Raw genomic sequence first — 17,376 nt, 5'->3', positions numbered from 1 at the left:
CTTAGTTGCTACGAATAGAGTGAAAGCTGGACAAGTAGTAATCCCTTAGATAGTTTGGATGATGAAAGCAAAGAGATTAATCCAGCAACGAGTCTAGATAATATTGGTTAGTATGTAGATACAAAAAAAAAAAAAAAAAAGGAAGTGAAGTTCTTGTCTGCAGTACCGATGGTGAATAATTTTCTGATGTTTTGTCAAAGGATATACTAGAAGCACCCCCTTCCCGAGTTGTAAATTTCTACATAGAGCTCCAACTGGGTACCAGACCTGTTTTCAAATCCCCGCTTGGTGTCACGATTGTACTTTTTCAACCATGTGACATTGTAATCTTGACACGCTCATGACTAGTTTTAAGGGGATCCTAAGCCCCATATTCGTTTTTCATCCACTTTATGGCTTCATCGGATCTTAGGTGAAGTTTATCTTCACTCACCATTCATCACTTGTGCAAAATTTAAGTTTGTACGGCCACACATGATGCATGCACGTGCATATTCAATCTTCTATGACATAACTACCTTACCTCTACACTAGGCCAAATTCCCTTCGGAATTTGACTTTAAAAGTTAAGGCTCGATTCCTTACCCAACCCTTCAATGAGCCTATTTGTAACGCTCATATCTACTCGTTGTTCATATCTTACTTATGACTCGTCTCCTCTTCAATTCACACGTTATATGGTGTGTTGGATGATACACCATCCTCCTCAATTGCATCATGCAATTCTTCTATATTGGGCCTCTTGTGACAGATGGCGCCACTTGAGGGTCGTTGTTTTGCTTGTCTCGACGTAAGGGTCAAACCTACTCTCTTCATAGTAAGGTTTTGAAGGAGCAATTGCAATTCTTGTTGGACAAGGGTTTCATCTATCCTGAGGTATCCTCTTTGAGTGCTCCAGTGTTGTTTGTCAATGTGAGATCCCACAACAGTTGGAGAGAGAAACAAAAAATTCTTTGTAAGGGTGTGGAAACGTTCCCCCTAACTGACATGTTTTAAAACCGTAAGATTGAGGATGATACGTAACAGGTTAAAGTAGACAATATCTACTAGCTGTAGGTTTAGGATGTTATAGTCAAGGAGAACGATGGATCAATGTGTTTGTGCATCGACTTCATGGAATTAAACAAGAGATCGGTGAAGAATAAGTACCCTCTTCCCCGTAGAAGATATGTTTGACCAACAAAAGGAGGTGACAATGTTTTCCAAAATAGATCTCTGATCAGGCTACCACCAGATTAAGATAGAGAAAGAAGATATGTCCAAGACAACATTTAGAATGAGGTATGACCACTATGAGTTTTTGGTTATGTCGTTTGGACTCACTAATGCCTCAGCGTATACATGGAGTCAATGAATCTAATATTCAACGAGTGATTCAACACATTTGTCACCATGTTCGTAGACAACATCCTAGTGTATTTGAAAATGGATTAAGAACACAAGTTACATTTCTGGAAAGTCGTGGTGATCTTGTGGGAAAATAAGTTGTATACCAAGTTCTCCAAGTGATAATTTTGACTATGGTACCCTCATTCTTCAGGCACATGGTGTCGAAGGATGCGGTTTCAATGGACCCAACAAAGGTGGAAGTTTGTCACCAAGTGGGTTCGCCGGACTGCAATTACTAAGGTACACAATTTCTTGGGACTGGCAGGGTACAATAGAGAATCGTATGAGATTTTGCCAAGATAGCCTCATCGCTCACGCACTTGACTAGGAAGGGTGTTTCGTTTATATGAAATGAAGCATGTAAGGCTAGCTTCCAAGATCTGAAATAGAGGTCAGTGTCGGCCCTAGAGCTCACAGTTCCAGAGAGCTCAGGAGGTTATGTGATTTATAGTGACACCACTAAGAAAGGACTAGGATGTGTAGTGATGCAAACAAGAAGGTGATCGCTTGTGCTTCCCTTCAGTTGAAGGACTACGAGCACAAGAACCTAAGTGCGTTGAGACGAGGTAGGTGAATGGGAGTTGTCAGGACAAGAGATAGTTCAAGCTACCAATGAGGCCATGAAAAAGATTAGAACAATAATATGCATGGCTCAGAATAGATAAAAGAGTTACACTGACATGAGACATTTGAGTTTAGGGGACATGGTATTCTTGAAGGTGACTCCTGTGAAGGCGTCCTAAGTTTCGGATGTAAAGGAAAGCTGAGCCCATGCTTTATCGAACCATTCAAAATCTTAGATCAAATCTGTCACGACCCAATTTTTGAGGCTTTGAAAACTCGTACCGTGACCTAAAAGGCAAAAGCGAAAACAGACAAAAATAAAATAAAAGAAAAGAAAAGTACAAGTTAATAATATTATTTAAATAAAACATAATAAAGAGATTTTTTTTCAAAATATTAAAAAGGGGATACAAATTAAACAAGAAAATACAAAAGCCTCCAAAATGATTGAAAAGGAACTAACGCTCCTTAAAGATCCACTTTGTGACCGCACAGCTCTCAAACACTTCTCAACCTTGACTGACAGCCTGCGAACACTTGAAAAAAATAGGAAAACTAGGATGAGTATAAAAATTATACTCAGTAAGCCACCTACTTGTAGGCTCTCAACGCATCCTAAGCTTAACAGATTCCCACGGACTTCTCTTTGGCTATAGGACGTCTGGTTCTGGTATTAGGCTTTTGGGGCTTCTTTGGTTCTCCATCCTTTCATTTAAACCCTAAAAGTTCCTTATGCCGAGCTTTAATGACTAGTGTCTTTCTATGAGGCGCTACATTTGCATGGCATTCTGAGACTATATGGTATCTTACCAGGGGGTGTGCTGAGTACCTCCTAGGCCCATGATAGACCACCTTATTGAGGGGCGTGACCCCTCTTTTCTGAGCTAGTGGTCTGTAAGACATGGGGACACATTTTCCCTGCGAAACAGCTAGGAACAGTGAGAACTAATCAGGAACCCTTGGTTCTCTTACAAAGCTATAGATACCGTTCACACAAATTGTAGCCTAAGAACACTCTTAAGGTACTTTGTTTGTCGTGGTGATCTGATAGGCTCCTAGGGAAAGGTTAGGTCTAGACTCGGTGACTTGTCACTTCTAACCATAAATCCCTAGGTTATCATATTATTGGGTCATGGAAACTAATTGAGTGTGTATACAACCATCATCAAGCATTATCATACATAATTCAGACAAAGTAAACATACATGCTCAATGTGGCGATAACATCCATCAAGCTCCTAGAGCGCAGAGTTCTCAAATTCTCATCCTCTTTCAGCATGAATTAAACATATACATAAATAGCAGAGGCTTAAAGCATACTTGCAACACTCAAGTAACACTCATAATACTTCACATAGTATATTCATACACATAACAATCAAATTAACTACATTCAATCATGGAAAGCAACCACCTAAGGTAAATGCATTAGCATGCATGCATTTTAAGTGATCCCTACAAGTATTGCTTCCTAAATACCGTGTGGTGACTAACATGATTGATGTGTGACTTTTGTTTAGTGTTTCTACATAAATAACGTATCCAAATATACTCATTTTGCCCAATTAGGTCCTAATTCACATAAAAATATGATTAGGATTAGAATCTGGATAAAATTCGAGCAAACAGAAGTCGAACAGGAAGGAAACTAACCTTCATGCATGCAGCACACCTTCCACTCGCAGGAAAGATGCTCCACGCGCGATGCCACGCGCCCATACGGACGCACGTCCTGGTGCTGCCACATGGCGTGCTCAAGTTGGTCAGCCGCTGATGAGTCATGGGTTCAAATCCGGAGGCGCACGCTGGGAAGTGAAATTCGTTATGTTGACATGTGGCATCATGCGGATCTGATCAAACATCCTTTGAGTCAAACTGGGTTAGATGTGGGTCTAACAAACTTAAAACTTTAAGTCATTATCTTTTAAAGTTTGTAGTTCTTTAACCCCATATCTTTAAAGATATCATTGAGAATTAATGAAATTGACCAATGCAGGTGTGGAACCTTCGACTGTCACATTATCAACACGATGCTCTAACCTGAGAATATTTGCTAAAACCACCGAACATAAATGGTGGTGAATGTTCTCTATTTATAATGATTTAGAGAATAAAGAATTATGGTAAATTACAAATAATATGTTAATAACAATAAAAGGAAAGAATAATAAATAAATAGAATATATTTGCTTTTAATAAAAAGGCAAATATGGTAAGCCGGTAAGGCAAATATCTTAATAAACGGTCAAATATCCTTAACACCCCTCGCTAGCCGAGCGTCGGATTTGAATGAATGTGAAGCTTGGATCTTAAAAATTAAAAGAGAGGTCGAGAAACACTTTTTGTGAAGTGTACTACGGATGGTAAACACCTACATGCTCGATTTTGCAAATGCAAAATAGCGGGTGTTATTTCCAAGTTAGCATGTAGGCTGATGGTAGTCGATGTAGTGTCTGCAAAGCTTCCACTTTCCTTTCAACCCCTGTATGAAACCATTGAGTTAGGCATGAGGTGGGTTAGGGATGTGTCACTTGATAGTTTGTTTGATTGCCCTGCCCAATGGCTCTGTCCGGTAGGAGGGCATTGATCATACAGGTTATCATTGATTTCCATGGTAGCATGTAAAAGGTCGTGGGTTTTAGACCTTCATTTGAAGAACACATATCCTCGCTAAAGTCTCTTTATGCATTCATAAAAATGTAAATATTATCTAATTAATTCTATATCAAAACTTGTAAATCATATGGTATCGTGATGTAGTTGGTTATCAGGTTAGTTTAACGCATTATAGGTGTTTACCATCCGTAGTACCACGTGGGAGGTGAAGAGGAGTGCTCCATAAGGAAGAACCGAAGGAAAAACGACAAAACCTTGCCCAAACACGAAAACAAACTTGGCCCAATCTGTGGGTGCTCCCACCTACAACCCATGACCCAAAAAGACCCTTAGCCTAAGTTAGTAGATTTTCACCGTTTCGACCATTCCAAAGCTGACTTTGACCATGTTTGAGGTGAAAAGTTAGTATAAGGGTAAATTTTTCAATACGACGGCTAAGGCCAACCAAGTAAATGGCCCTACCGTCATTCGTTTATGATACGAGATGATTATTCTAATAGAAAAGAACAACCAACAATAATTGGAGAAGTTTAGAGGAACGGGAGCGAACATACTCAAGTTAGGAAAAATGTCGGCTAGGACTAACCAAGTAAGTGGCCCTGCCGTCATTTGGTTATAATTGTGTGCTGTATCATGACACGTGCTCGTGGTGCTATATGCAAACTGATATGAGATGATATGTAATTGTTATGTTGTGATGAGTGAATTGATATGTTTGTGATATGATATATTGAAGGCATGATTCGTGATATGTTATGTGATTGTTATGATATATGATATGCCTGCGACCTGCGTACGACCTGCGCCCACTCTACAACCCGAAACAAACCTATAAACCCAAGGCCCAATCCCAGCTCGACCCAAAACCCAATAATCAACCTAGTAGCCCAAACTCATTTGTGGCCCAGCCCGCGACCGAAGCCCAACGGCGCACCTATATTATTAAATTTTTTTTAATTTAATTGTGAAATACTAATAGAAAGTGACGAACATTGTGATAGGAAACAAACCTTGGCGACCTTTGGAGCAGCGAGGAACGGGAGCTTACGTTTAGCATAATTAGGAAGAACTCCAACTAAGACTAATTAAGTAAGTGGTCTTACTATAAGATAAGCTTGAAATTGTATGTGTTACAATTTATGATGTATGAGTTATGATAATGTATGAGTTGTATCGTAGGATGCCATATACTAGTATATGATAATGTATGAGTATATGGTGATGTATGAGTTATGATGATTGATGATGTGCGTAGTATATATATTTCGATGAATGACGTACTTGATATGCTTGATGCAGTTTATAGCAATATTATTAATATGATGATTGCATGACTTTTGTCTTAATATGTTGATATTTTTCATATTAAGCATGATATATGATGATCATATTGCATCATGTCGATAGATCGACATAGGACACAACCTAAAGAGCATGAAAATGATATTAATATAAATATCCAATGAGCAGGTGTTACTTAATGCAACAAAGAGGTGAGACTAGAGGGTTGTGCCATTAGAGATTATAAGATGGAAACTAGAGGCCTCATGCATGTTGTTTGTTGATAAGCATAGGAATACTTCCCCAAAGACTATGAGTGCAGACGTGCACAGTATGATAATAAGGGTATTCATGGAGAGCATGACACTAAGGGGTTCCGCTGACCTCCGAACGTCACTATAGAGTAGCTTAATCAGAGAGGGTCCAGTTGTGTGCGAGCCCCCTGAGAATTCACACTTGCACGTGTGGGTCGTGTGTAGGGAAGTACTATACATCCATATTAGTTCGAGACTAGAGGCCACCCGTAGAGAACAGAGATAAGTCCAAAGAGCATGATTGCATGTGTTTGTTAGGTTTTGACCGAAGAATAACTAAGCAAGAAACACAAACAATTGGTGTTTAAGTGATAGATATTATTGAATACTGAAATTGGCCTTTTATATCTCTACAAAATAAAGAGAAATAGAAATTAATTACAAATCTTACAAAATTTTAATTTAAATACCTACAAATACTCTAATATAAAAAAGAAACCATCTTTATTAACTATTTTTGACAAAATAAAATTCTTCTAAGAATCCCTCCCTTCAACTTATTCTTCTTTGTCGAGAATTAGTTCAAGTTAGAAAAATTCTACACACTGAGTTCTTCCAACAACTTTTGAAATGCTTATAATTTTAGAGCTTTGTCAACAAATCAGGAAGTTGATTTTATGTAGCACAAAATAATAAATTAACGTTCCTTCTTTTGTAATATCTCTAAGAAAGTGAAATCTTACTCTTATGTGTTTGGAACGTCTATGTAGAACTGAATTTTTTGATAGCTTAATAGTTGAAGTATTATCACACATTAGCTTTGTTTCTTCTATTTGAGAGTGACTGATCTGTTTGAGTATCCTCCTCATCCAAACAACCTTACATGCACAGACATTAGCAGCAATAAACTCAGCTTCTGTGGTTGATAAGGTGACTATAGGTTGCTTATGAGAAGATCAAGCTTTTGCTCCCCCACTCATCATAAACACATAGCCTGAAGTACTCTTGTTATCTTCCATGTCTCTGACATAGTCACTATTGGTAAATCCTATTAAATCACTAACTCCTCCCTTTCTATAAAATACACCATAATCGATTTAAAACATCAGCGGCATATTTTTTTTTTGACATATAAAAATACCATCTAATATTACCTCTATTCCAAGAAAAAATCTCATGTGACCTAAGTAAGTCATATCAATTTTTTTCTTCATGGAACGTTTAAACTCCTTCAATAATTCTTCATCGTCTCCATTAAATAAAAGATCATCAACATAAATGCTTACAATAAGAATTTTACCTCCCTTCCTCTTGATGAAGAGTGTCTGCTTACTAAAACTGCTTTTGAATCTTTCCTTGATGAAGTAGGATTCTATTAGACTAAACCAGGTTCTAGGTGCTTGTTTTAATCCATAAAGAGCCTTTTGGAGTTTGTACACCATCTCCTCACTTCCCTTCTTCTCATAGCCTTCATAGCCTTTTGGTTGTTCAACAAAAATATCTTCTTTTAACTCGCCATATAAAAGAACTTATTTGATATCTAACTAATAGAGTGTCCAACCTTTTTGGGCTACAAAAGCAATGATCATTCTCACCGTATCTATTCTGGCCATAGGTGCGTACACTTCCATATAATCAATTTCATCCTTCTTGCGTGTAGCCTTTTACAATCAATCTTGCTTTGTATTTATCAACTTCTCCAGACTCATTTAGCTTGGTCTTATAAAACCATTTCACTCCTATTTTCATTACTCTAGCCCATAAAACCACCAAGTTCCATGTTTGATTTTTTTCAATGGATTTGATTTCCTCATCCATAGCCAATCTCCATTTTGGGCTTTTGACAGCTTCCTCAAAATTCACAAGATCTGAAATCATCAACAATGCCATATTTTCTTCATCCTCTTTAGATAAGCCTTCCCCGGAATTATAATCTGCTAACTATACAGGTGTATGTCGATTACTCCCCTCCCTTATTGTCAAATATGGTGCAATAGCTACTGAAAAAAAAAAAAAAAAATTTAGCAACTGGTTCAGTCATTTCTTCTGTGATTTCCCCTTCTTCGTTTTCAGCAATTGGTTCATTTGTTTCAGCAACTAGTCTAGTCGTTTCCTCCATGATTTCTTCTTCTTCGGTTGTGTTCTTATCAATTTCAATAATTTTTCCCCAGTCCAATTTTGTTTCACCTTAAAAAAGTTTCCAATCCCATTCACGATCTTCTTCGAAAGCTACATTACGACTTACTATAATTTGATTTGTAGTTGGATCAATCATTCTATAACCTTTGGATTCGCTGCTGACTCCAAATAAAACATGTTACACTTTATTTTCAAGTTTGCTTCTCTTGGCATTTGGAATATATACATGTCCACACATCCAAAAACTCTGAAATAATCTACTAATAGTTTCACTCCGCTCCAAGCCTCTTCTGGTGCCATGTCTTTTATTGCAAGAGTGGGTGATCGATTCAGAATGTAAATCGTCCACCTGACTGCTTCAGGCAAGAAATTTTTAGGCACTTTCTTCTTTGATAACATAGCTCTTACCAAGTTCATAATAATGTAATTTTTGCATTCAACCACTCCATTTTGTTGTGAAGTGTAGGTTGTGGTCAATTGTCTTTCACTTCATGTTGTTTGCAAATATCGTTGAATTCTGCAGAGTTGAATTCTCCTCCTCTATTTGTCCTTAAACATTTTATAGGCATTCCAATTTCCTTTTCCACCATTATTGTGAAACATTTGAAATGATAAGATGTTTTTGATGGAGTCCAACGTTGTTTGCCTTTCATACATGCCTTACAAGTGGTGTTTGAAGCTACAATTTGCGGCAGGCCTTCCACCATATTTTTGCGTTCCAAGGTGCACAAGCCTTTGTAGCTGAGATGACCATAACGATGGTGCCAAAGTGTTGACTGATCCGTATTTGAAACTTGGAGGCATCTTCCTTAATTTTTTGTTGTAGATGGTTCAGTACGCAAAATAAACAGCCGATTTGCGCTCATAATTGACTAAACAGCCGATTTGCGCTCATAATTGACTCTGCTATTTTTCGTTTTTGTGGATGATAAATGCTACATACATCATCTTTGAACAGTACTACTATTCCTTTTTCATGTAGTTGTCCAAAGCTCAAGAGATTAATTTTGAGTTCAGGTTCCCAATATACATTACTAATAGTACAACGAACCCCATGCAATGTTAATTTTACTACACTTTTTCCCTTGTTAAGCTTGAAAACATACCTTCACTTGCACACATATGGTGTGAGCAACCAGAATTTAAGAACCAAGCATCACTTCTTTTTGTTTCATGTCCTTCCATATGAGCCATTAACGACATTTCATCCTCTTCTTCTAGCCCTGCATAATTCAATTTCATATTCTTCTTTGGACATTCATATTGAAAATGACCTAAGTCATGACACCTATAACACTCAACAGTTGCTTTGTTGAGAGTTGATCTTCCTCTTCCGCGTCCTCTTGCCCGTGTAAGTTCCTCTTCCTCTGTTACTTATTTCCATTCGACCTTTGACTTTTAGAACTTTCTCTTCGAAATTTTTGTTCATGCACCACTAGGGAACTTTTTAATTCATCATTGGACATGTTATCAATTCATCATTGGACATGTTATCAGTATCTTTGGATTCCTCAATGGATACTGCAACGTAAGTAAATTTTTCAATTAGGGTATGCATAAGTTTTTTCTACAATTTTATAGTAAGGCATATCTTCTCCATTGCTTCTATCTTGTTGGAGATTATGATTATTCTTGCAAAATAATTTTTGATACATTCAGAGGATCTCATATTCTCTCCTTAATGCATTAAGAATAGATTTCTTCACTTTTTGGTTTCATCAAATTTTTACTTCATTGAGTCCCAAACAATCTTGGCTATGCGACCAAGTAAAGCATCACCTTTTTCAGGCACTTTTGTGCCTTAGTCAGCATTGTTCCTTCGACCAAGTAAAGCATCACCTTTTTCAGGCACTTTTGTGCCTTAGTCAGCATTGTTCCTTCCTCTGGTTCTGAGATATCAATCTTTACCACACTTCATAGACCCTTTTCTCTGAGTAAATTTTCCATCACACCCTCCAATGATCATAGTGACCATCGAAGTGAGCGATGTTCGTTAAAGTTTTGTCTTCACTCATACTCTCTTTATTTGATCACTAAAAAATTGCTACTATACAAAGCCTAGTGGTGGCTCTGATACCAATTGTTATGTTTTGACACAAACATAAAGAATTAAACTTTACAGTGATGATATTATTGAATATTGAACTTCCCTTTCTTTACAAATAACCAAAAATAGAAACTAACCACAAATCTTGCAAAATACTTAAACTAAATACCAAGAAATACTCTAACTATAAAAAAGAACGCGATCTTTATTTACCTATTTTTGACATAATCAAATTCTTCTAACATTGGTCATAATCAGTGAGACGGTGGCATGTGAATAGGGTAGACTCATATTAAATTCCTAGTCGTTTTTTGCATTTCGTTTTAAATTATTTTGTATTTATTTTTATTTTTTCTAAATTCAAGTATTTCGTATTTTAACACGTAAGACCGTGACTGCGTTCTCCAGAGAAGAGGACGTTTTAAATGTTTTCGAGATTTATATTATAGATGATGTTTTCTTTTAAGAGTTATAATTTAAGGTTGTTACAATTGGTATCATGTATAGAATTTTCCTAGTCGTTTTAGATTTATATTATGGATTGTTCCACAAAATCTACATTGTAGGCTATTCTATACATGTGAATAGGGTAGACTCATATTAAATTCCTTGTCGTTTTAGATTTTGTGGACTACTTTATCATGTATAGAATAGCCTACAATGTAGGCTTGACACATTCCATGGTCCCAACGAGTGACAAGCGGGAATTCTCACTACTGTATTACATCGACCTCTGAAAAATATATTATTTGTCAACACACGAGAGAAAAAGGAATGCAATTTCGAATTTCGTTGTTGGGGAACAATCCCAAATAATCCAGTTCACCACTACCGAATTTCGAATTCAATTAATTATCCAAAAGAAAATTAAAATCGTCGCTGCGGGGGATCAAACTCGCGAGAATACTCACCACTCTACAACGACGACTTTCGAAAAATGTAATATTTGTTAACACACCAGATTTTATCAATCGCCGTTACAAAAAGTAATCCAATTTTGAATCCGATTAAAATTGTCCAAACAAGATTAAATTTGTTGTTGTTGGAGATCAAACTCATGTCACTCGAGTGACAAGCAGGAATGCTCACCCATGTACTACCACAACCTCTGGAACATAATAACTCGAGCGACAAGCGGAAATACTCACCACCAGACTACAACGACCTCTGAAAACATATTATTTGTTAACACACAAGATTTCATAAACCATATTTTAGGAAAAGCAATCCAGTTTCGACTTTCGCCAAACTACCGTTGTTGGGGATCGAACCCAAACTACCCGCATGACAGGTTCGCCGCTGTCCACCCTTAAAACTACAAAAATAAAATTAAAATCGCAGTTGGATGGATCAAACCAGGGTCACCTACATGACAAGTAGGAATACTCACCACTATACTACAACAACTCATAAAATATAAATTATTTGTTAACGCTCTAGATTTTACGAATCGTCTTTAGAAGAAGTGACCCATTGTTAACGCTCTCAATTTTATCAAACGAAGATTAGGAACAAGTAATCCAATTTCAAATCCTGTGAAAATTGTCAAAAGAAAATTAAACTTATTATTGTCGGGGTTCAAACTCAGGTCTCTCGAGTGAGAAGCGGGAATGCTCACTACTGTATTACATCGACCTCTAAAAATATATTATTTGTCAACACACGAGAGAAAAAGGAATGCAATTCCGAATTTCGTTGTTGGGGAACAAACCCAAATCATCCAGTTCACCACTACCGAATTTCGAATTCAATTAAAACAATCCAAAGAAAAATTAAAATCGTTGCTGTGGGGGATAACACTCGCGGGAATACTCACCAGTCTACAACGAAGACTTTCGAAAAATGTAATATTTGTTAACACATCGGATTTTATCAATCGCGGTTACAAAAAGTAATTCAATTTTGAATCCGATTAAAATTGAATTGTCAAAACAAGATTAAACTGGTTGTTGTTTGGGATCAAACTCAGGTCACTCGAGTGATAAGCAGGAATGCTCACCCTTGTACTACAACGACCTGGAACATAATAACTCGAGCGACAAGCAGAAATACTCACCACCATACCACTACAACGACCTCTGAAAACATATTATTTGTTAACACACAAGATTTCATAAACCATATTTAACGAAAAGCAGTCCAGTTCCGACTTTCGTCAAACTACCGTTGTTGGGGATCGAACCCAAAGTACCGGCATGACAGGTTTGCCGCTGTCCACCTTTAAAATACTACAAAATAAAATTGCTGTTGCCGGGGGGATCGAACTCGGGCCATCTACGTGACAGGCAGGAATACTCACCACTATACTACAACGACTCATAAAAAATAAATTATTTGTTTACGCTTCAGATTTTACCAATCGTCTTTAGAAAAAGTGACCCATTGTTAACGCTCTCGATTTTATCAATCGAAGATTCGGAACAAGTAATCCAATTTCAAATCCAGTGAAAATTGTCAAAAGAAAATTAAACTTATTATTGTCGGGGTTCAAACTCAAGTCTCTCGAGTGCAAGCGGGAATGCTCACTACTGTTTTACATCGACCTCTAAAAAATATATTATTTGTCAACACACGAGAGAAAAAGGAATGCAATTCCGAATTTCGTTGAAGGAGAACAAACCCAAATCATCCGGTTTACCACTACCGAATTTCGAATTCAATTAAAACTATCCAAAAGAAAATAAAAATTGTCGCTGTGGGGGATCAAACTCGCGGGAATACTCACCACTCTACAACGACGACTTTCGAAAAATGTAAAATTTGTTAACACACCGGATTTTATCAATCACGGTTACAAAAAGTAATCCAATTTTGAATCCAATTAAAATTGTTGAAACAAGATTAAAGTTGTTGTTGTTTGGGATCAAACTCAGGTCACTCGAGTGACAAGCAGGAATGCTCACCCTTGTACTACAACGACCTCTGGAACATAATAACTCGAGCGACAAGCAGAAATACTCACCACCGTACCACTGCAACGACCTCAAATTCACGGCTCATAGAAGAGACACAACTCATCAAATTCAATGACCAAATTCAAAATGGAAATCAGTTGCCCAGTAATCATAGAGAATATATATTGCAAAAGTTTTATGAACTCAATCTCAAATTCACGGCAATCTAGAAGTTTTATTGTCGGTTTAAGCTCCCTCTATAAAACATAAAGTAGGGGTTTTCGTTTGGAAAAAGAATCGAGCTAATTCGAGTCTTCAACTATGAGTTGTTACAGCCTCTAAGATTTTGGGTTTCTTACTATCAGATTTATTCCAAATTTGAGAAACATAGATAAGAATGTTTGATTAATCCACCACACCTAAATGGTGTGAAAGTTATCTTATTTATAATCAAATAAATTACAAGGATATGGAAATAGTAATAAATGGAAAGATATCTATGGTAATAAGGTAAATATTAGATATTTGCCTTATAATAAAATATCAAATATAATATATATGGTAAACTATAATTTATTACTAAATATCCTTAACACCCCACCGCAAGCTGAGCGTCGGATTTGAACGAACGTGAAGCTTGGATCTAAAAAATTCAAAGAGGTTGAGAAACACTTTTCGTGAAGATGTCAACAACCTGATTCAGAGGAGACGTAGAGAAACATTTTCTTGGCCATCAAAAATTGCAGAGGGATCGCCACTCAGCGGCGATGCTGTCTTCGCTTCGGCGAGAATATGTCTAACCCATGAAGAGGGATTGTCGCTTAGCGACGATGCTGCCTTGGCTCTGGTGAGAATATGTCTAACCCCAAGAAGTAGAAGGGGAAACCTAGAGCAAGGGACAAAGACAATGTTGAAGCCGAAAGAGTCGCCACATTGGGCGAAATAGCCAATTTTGGCGAGAAGGGCAGTCGGAAGAGTCGCCACATTGGGGCGAAGGAGCCAATTTTGGCGAGAAGGGCGGCGGCAACTTGGTTGGCGAAGATGCCAGTGCGGCGCCCAGATTCCAAAGATAAATCTCTGCAGAAGGTCGATGGGCTTATTGAGATTCTGTATATTTCCGAAGAGAATGCTGATGAAGATCCTAAGATTAGGGTTTCTGTGAAGGATGAAGGGAAAATTGGGAAGAAAATGTAAGAGACTATGTTTGGAAAAGGTGAGGTTGTATGTACAAAGTATGGCGAAGGGTGATTTGGAGGTCAAAAGAGCAGAGCCGAACAGTAATCAATCGACTTTGCATGTGGCAGCCATGACGACTGCCCCTGCGGCGTCAAAGACAGCAGTGGTGGAAGAAGATGAGTAGGGAATTCATAAGCCATTTAAAATAAGGGATTAGGGTTGTTAAACCGAAAGGGCTCTGATACCATAAGAATGTTTGATTAATCCACCACACCTAAATGGTGTGAAAGTTATCTTATTTATAATCAAATAAATTACAAGAATATGGAAATAGTAATAAATGGAAAGATATCTATGGTTATATTTGCCTTATAATAAAATATCAAATATAATATATATGGTAAACTATAATTTATTACTAAATATCCTTAACAATAGACAACAATTTTTCTTCAAACTTTCTTCTACACCTTCTAAATGAGATTACCCATAAGTTTGGTGAAGAAATAAAGTGTTGAAGGTGCCTCAAACACAACTTCTCGATTTGGTCTGCTATTAAAGGAAGAAGGTTGAAGCTCGAACATTAAATCTAGCCTACACGCAAATTTGTCAAGAGAAACATATCTTGTTCGATTTTTGCACCTCGAAGGAATATTTCCATAGAAGACCACGAAGGTTGACAAGACTCATACTGTGTCCAATTGAAAAAATTGATTTTCACGTAAAATTCTGGGGGAAGGATTGAAATCTTACTTACAATCCATTTTCTTCAAAATTGAGTAAGTTGCAAGACCGATGATCAAATTCCAAAATTAAGACCACCCCTTTAAGACATTGCACAAATCTTTTAGATTGAGGGAAATATAATGAAGAAATTTTGTGAAGAAAATCAAGGGGTGAAAAGCTATTTATAAGTTGCCAAGGTTAGATTTCAGACATTACTTTCATATTTGTATCTACAAAGAGTTTCATCACAACACATTAAAATTTAAGTAAAGAATTAGGGAAAAGGTCCCAACAAGATTTGAACTCAAATTGTTGGATTCAAAGTCCAATGTCCTCTACACTAAACCATGGAACCACAAATATTTTTTAGATTTATGTGTAATAAATCTATGAACCTTAAAAAATAATATATTTGTTTCTTATAGATCTTATGAGTGTAAGTACATGTAAATAAAATATATATGGTCAAGACTTAGATATGATATCTATCCATCATTATCTCATATTTTGCATTACTACATTTTCATGTATGTACCAAAGGCTCACTTGTGACAAATTTTTTTTATTGAATGTATTATTGTTTCATTCATTTATTTGATTTGGACATTAAAGAAATCCATGTGCAAATATTATTATCATACCTTTTGGTTTTAAACATATCATTCTAAAATTATTTATACCAATAGGTGTCATAACAATTATAGAATGTTAAGATTTGGATAGACAATTTCAATTGATTGAAATCTATATATTTTTTAATACCCAAGTGGTTACTCCTCTACCTATACTTCCATTCACTACTTATAGTCTTATATGTTTGAATTCTTTGTTTTTTTTTTTTTTTAAGGTTGGGTAGAAATATATGGAGAAAGTGGATGATTAGATGTTATATACTAGATTTGTGAAAATTATTGGGTACTAATTTATGTTACCCAATCGTGAAAAAATTAGGTTTTTTATTAAAATAAATCTCATTCTGTCAATAAGGATAAGATAAGATATTTATTCATATAGTTCTTATTTATTAAATGCATTACTCATCGATAAAAAACGGTCAAGTAGTTTCTAGGGAAAAAAAAAAAGATTAAAGCAAGTGCCTTAAGGAAAAAAAGTCGATGTTATTTTCAAGTTAGCATGTAGGTAATTGTAGTCAATACAATGTGTGCGGAGCTTCAACCTTTCAACTCTAGTATGAAACCTTTGAGTTAGGTGTGATGTTGATTATGGATGTGTCACTTTCTTATTTATTAAATGCATTACTCATCGATAAAAAACGGTCAAGTAGTTTCTAGGGAAAAAAAAAAGATTAAAGCAAGTGCCTTAAGGAAAAAAAGTCGATGTTATTTTCAAGTTAGCATGTAGGTAATTGTAGTCAATACAATGTGTGCGGAGCTTCAACCTTTCAACTCTAGTATGAAACCTTTGAGTTAGGTGTGAGGTTGATTATGGATGTGTCACTTGATAGTTTATTTGATTATCTTGCCCAATGGCTCTGTCCTATACGAGAATGTTGATTATGCAGGTTGTCAGTGATTTCCGCGATAACATGTAGGTTGATAGTAGACTCAATAGTAGTCTCTTAATCGTGTCCTTGTATGCTAGGTGTCCTTGTATGCTAGGATATAATACTCTTTCTTTTCACCGCGGTCCAATTTCGAGTTCCGTTAAAACTACAAAAATAAAATTAAAATCGCCATTATCGGGGATTGAACCCAAGTTCACCGCTGTCCAATTTCAAATTCCAAGGATCAAACCCAGACAGGCAAGAATAGTCACCACTATACTACAACGACTCATAAAAAATAAATTATTTGTTAACGGTCTAGATTTTACCAATCGTCTTTAGAAAAAGTGATCCATTGTTAACGCTCTAGATTTTATCAATCGAAGATTCGGAACAAGTAATCCAATTTCAAATCCGGTGAAAATTGGCAAAAGAAATTAAACTTATTATTGTCGGGGTTCAAGCTCGGGTCTCTCGAGTTACAAGCGGGAATACTCACTACTGTATTACATCGACCTCTAAAAAATATATTATTTGTTAAGACACGAGAGAAAAAAAAATCCAATTCTGGGAAAAAACCCAAATCATCTGATTCACCACTATTGAATTTCGAATTCAATTAAAACTATTCAAAAGAAAACTAAAATTAAAATCGTCGCTGCGAGGGATCAAACTAGGGTCACACGTGTTACAGGCCGGAATACTCATCACTTTACAACGACGACTTTCAAAAAATATATAATTTGTTAACACACCAGATTTTATCAATCGCCGTTACAAAAAGAA

This window comes from Cucurbita pepo, chromosome 9 (assembly GCF_057944985.1).
Source record: "Cucurbita pepo subsp. pepo isolate OVF chromosome 9, ASM5794498v1, whole genome shotgun sequence".
Lineage (NCBI taxonomy): Eukaryota > Viridiplantae > Streptophyta > Magnoliopsida > Cucurbitales > Cucurbitaceae > Cucurbita > Cucurbita pepo.
This window is presented reverse-complemented; position numbering follows the sequence as displayed.